Source organism: Mya arenaria, chromosome 6, assembly GCF_026914265.1.
Source record: "Mya arenaria isolate MELC-2E11 chromosome 6, ASM2691426v1".
NCBI classification, from domain to species: Eukaryota; Metazoa; Mollusca; class Bivalvia; order Myida; family Myidae; genus Mya; species Mya arenaria.
The window spans coordinates 59,087,203-59,092,106 of NC_069127.1; the positions used below are offsets into that span (position 1 = coordinate 59,087,203).

Below are 4,904 nucleotides of genomic sequence, written 5' to 3' on the forward strand. Positions count from 1 at the left end.
GCTAGTGATGTTCCAATGAACGGTTATAATCGAAAATCGATTGGTTGGGCCTGAATTCGGCGACAATCGATTGTATTTGGTTATAATCGAAAATCGAAAAAAAAAAAAAAAAAAAAAAAAAAAATAGTAAGTGTTCAGATGTTATCTTTAACAAAATGGCTGATAAAAGACACAATGAGCAAGAAAATGAACTATTTTTCATACAACAACACTTAATAACTTCAATCATAGACATAAGGTATATGCATATAATGATTAAGAGTTTAATACTGTACATGATGGATAAAACTACAATTCAGGTTCTATCTAGTATAAAAAAAAACGATTGTACTATCGATAATCGGTTACTTGAGTGGAACCGATTATCGATATTAAAAATGGAGCCGATTCCCAACACTACTATAAGCGATATTTTGGCGCTTTTTTATCTGGGGATTTTGTGGCCACGTAGCAATTATCGTTTTGTTATGTGCCCATTGAAATTGATCCCACTGAATGTCTTGATATCGTGACGGTCTGGTAAAAAGACACATTCTGATACACACAGCTTTTTGTTATAATGAAATGTAAAGTGTTTTTTTATAGGTATGAAGTTGAGGAACGAAATCAGTTCTATAAGCATATTATATATGTAGAAGTTTTCCATGAAATTTAACCTACTCAAGAGTAAATATTTTGTATTTGTATACACGTTTCGTTATCAGCAAGTTGTGTAACAATATTGAAAAAATATAATAGACCTTGTTGAACCTTATTTTTGACAAAAAGGAATTCGTCATACAAGTGAAGAATTCGTACGATTTCATCACAATTTGTAAAGACTATGCAAGCATTCCTCACATGTATGTGAAGACTATGCACAAATTTCTCACATGTATGTGAATACTATGCACAATTTCAAACATGTATGAACAGATTATGCACGAAATCCACACATGTAAATGAATATTACGTTGGAGTGAAGATTACTCGTGAATTCCCCCTATGTGTGTGAATACTTAGCGCAAATTCCGCACATGTATATCAAGATTACATTTTATTTCCTCACTTGTGTCTGAAGATTACCCGTGAATTCCTCACATGTGTGTGAAAATTACGCGTGAATTCCTCACATGTGTGTGAAGATTATCCGTGAATTCCTCACTTGTGGGTGAAAATTACGCGTGAATTCCTCACATGTGTGTGAAGATTACCCGTGACTTCCTCACATGTGTGCGAAAATTACGCGTGAATTCCTCACTTGTGTGTGAAGATTACTCGTGAATTCCCCATATGTGTGTGAAGACTAAGCGCAACTTCCGCAAATGTTTATAAAGATTACATTTTATTTCCTCACATGTGTGTGAAGATTACCCGTGAATACCTCACATGAACGTGTGTGAAGATTACTCTTGAATTCCGCACATGTCTATGAAGATTACGTTGGATTTCCTCACATGTGTGTGAAGATTACTCGGGAATTCCTTACATGTGTGTGAAAAATACTCGTGAATTCCTCATATGTGTGCGAAAACTATGCGCAAATTCCGCACATGTTTATAAAGATTACGTTTGATTTCCTCACATATGTGTGAAGATTACCCGTGAATTCCTCACATGTACGTGTGTGAAGATTACTCGTGAATTCCTCACATGTGTGTGAATATTACAAGTGAATTCCTTAAATGTTTGTGAAGATTACTCGTGAATTCCTCACCTGTTTGTGAAGATTACTCGTGAATTCCTGACATGTGTGTTAATATTACTAGTGAATTCCTCACATGCGTGTGAAGATTACTCGTGAATTACTCACATGTTTGTGAAGATTACCCGTGAATTCCTCACATGAACGTGTGTGAAGATTACTCGTGAATTCCTCACATGCGTGTGAAGATGACTGGAGAATTCCTCATATGTTTGTGAAGATAACTCGTGTATTCCTCACATGTTTGTGAATATTACTAGTGAATTCCTCAGAGGTGTGTGAAGATAAATCGTGTATTCCCCACATGTTTGTGAATATTACTAGTGAATTCCTCACAGGTGTGTGAGGATTACTCGTGAATTCCCCACATGTTTGTGAAGATTACTCGTGTATTCATCACATGTTTGTGAAGATTACTTGTGAATTCCCCACATGTGTGTGAAGATTACTCGTAAAGTCCCCACATGTGTGTGAAGATTACTCATTATGTCCCCACATGTGTGTGAAGATTACTCGTGAAGTCCCCACATGTGTGTGAAGATTTCTCGTGAAATCCCCACATGTCTGTGAAGATTACTCGTGAAGTCCCCACTTATGTGTGAAGATTTCTCGTGAAATCCCCACATGTCTGTGAAGATAACTCGCGAAGTCCCCACATGTCTGTGAAGATAACTCGTGAAGTCCCAACATGTTAGTGAAGATTACTCATGAAGTCCCCACATGTTTGTGAAGATTACTCGTGTATTCATCACATGTGTGTGAAGAGTACTCGTGAAGTCCCCACATGTCTGTGAAGATAACTCGTGAATTCCTCACATGTTTGTGAAGATTACTCATGAAGTCCCCACATGTTTGTGAAGATTACTCGTGAAGTCCCTACATGTCTGTGAAGATAACTCGTGAAGTCCCCACATGTCTGTGAAGATAACTCGTGAATTCCTCACATGTTGGTGAAGATAACTCGTGTATTCCTCACATGTTTGTGAATAATAATAGTGAATTCCTCAGAGGTGTGTGAAGATAAATCGTGTATTCCCCACATGTTTGTGAATATTACTAGTGAATTCCTCACAGGTGTGTGAAGATTACTCGTGAATTCCCCACATGTTTATGAAGATTACTCGTGTATTCTTCACATGTTTGTGAATATTACTTGTGAATTCCCCACATGTGTGTGAAGATTACTCGTAAAGTCCCCACATGTGTGTGAAGATTACTCATGATGTCCCCACATGTGTGTGAAGATTACTCGTGAAGTCCCCACATGTGTGTGAAGATTTCTCGTGAAATCCCCACATGTCTGTGAAGATTACTCGTGAAGTCCCCACTTATGTGTGAAGATTTCTCGTGAAATCCCCACATGTCTGTGAAGATAACTCGCGAAGTCCCCACATGTCTGTGAAGATAACTCGTGAAGTCCCAACATGTTAGTGAAGATTACTCATGAAGTCCCCACATGTTTGTGAAGATTACTCGTGTATTCATCACATGTGTGTGAAGATTTCTCATGAATTCCTCACCTATGTGTTAAGAGTACTCGTGTACTCCTCACATGTGTGTGAAGACTATAACCAAATTCCTCACATGTATATGAGTATTACGTATGATTTCCTCACATGTTTGTGAAGATTACTCGTGAATTCCCCACATTTATGTCTGTGAAGATTATTCGATTATTCCTCACATGTGTGTGAAGACTATGTGTGAATTATTTTGCCAAGTTTTGATATGGCCAACCATAAGTTGGTAAATAACAAAAAATATCGTCGATTTTTTTAGACTTCTTATTTAAAAAGGCAGATTTAAGACTTGTAAAATAAGACATTGAATAAATTCGTAGATATATCTTTATCATGCGCAGGAGACATGACACTAATATTTATTTTTATGACAATGTCCAGCTTCTTAATAATATAGAACCACCTTTCAGATCCAATCCGAGTCAAAATGTTTTACCTCTGAGTCAAATGAATGGCATTTTAGAACTACATAATTTTCCCTGATATTAGATACCCCGATTAAATTTGCGTGCGTATTCGGAAAAGATAATATAATGAATGTTTACTTACCTTAAAGCAGGTAAAACCAGTTGATAATGATATGAATATTTTCTACCCAGTCCATGTGATTTAAATGTGAAAATCGAGAGTATAAACTATTATTACACTCCAAGAAATGTCAAACACTCCATCCAAAACGTTTTAGACACTGCAATTTTTTCCTGTTTATAAACCACTGACGAATAACTAACGGACCTTGTGTTAAAATAAAACTCCTACTTATGTATTTATAACTTAACATATACCGCGGTGGTTTCCTAACAAGGAAGTTAAGAAGTTTGACTGGGTTAAGTGACTTAAGTGCTATTTTATAAAGCCGTTATCTGTCATTGCTAAACTGTTTCCACTAAGGTTGCAATGTCCTTATTTGTATTTTGTTTCAATGGAAATTCACTTTTCTTTGTTCATGGACATACTGTTGAAGTGATAAATTTCAACTCGGAAGTCGACAATAAACGAGCCTCTGTGTGTTCTATATATAATGAATATTTAGCGTAACAAAATAATTGTTGGTTTCTTCTACCCGACCGACCCTATCTCCACCCCCAGCTCCCTCCCTTCCGACACTATTTGACCATTTAATATTTAAATTTTTCTACAATAGTGATTTTATAAGTTACGGGGCAAGTAGATGAGCTCGCACCCGATATGGTTTCCTTTGCCCCGTATATCCCATATCGGGTCACCTACTAACCCCGTAACGTATATGTCACGTGGACAACCTGTTTACATGTTTAAATGTTTCATTTATTCATCGACATCGGAAAATAGACGCCATTTTGTACCATATAAATTTGGTGACTCAGGATGGAAAAATATGGGGCCACGGCGTGACCAGTCCTGACCCAATGGCGTTGTGTCATTTATGTGTGTGTGTGTGTGGGGGGGGTCGATATACCCTGATATTGGTCGGTTAGGAACAGACTTCCGGTTCTCAAAAAAAAATACAAAACAAGTTATGCCTACCTACCTACCTACCCTATTTTTTGAGATGTTAGTGGAAACATAATATTCATTTCTGGCTTTACATACATGTAGATTAAACTGCGAGTTTAAAAACTCTACACCCGACCGACAACTTCAATATCCGACTTTAAGGGGACTCTCTCACAGACTTCAAGTTCACAACATTTATCTCATTTTTTCAACTGGATTCCTAA

At 37.0% G+C, this 4,904-nt stretch overlaps 1 protein-coding gene across 1 annotated transcript in view; it reads right to left on the bottom strand.

The window, feature by feature from the left end:
* LOC128238783 (uncharacterized) overlaps window positions 1-3,972 on the bottom strand; it is a 21,050-nt gene extending 17,078 nt beyond the window's left edge. Inside the window, exon 1 of the mRNA XM_052955023.1 lies at window positions 3,754-3,972. The gene's annotated coding sequence lies outside the window, so the exon portion shown is untranslated. The remainder of the gene's footprint in view (window positions 1-3,753) is intronic.
* Between the last annotated feature and the right edge of the window lie 932 nt (window positions 3,973-4,904).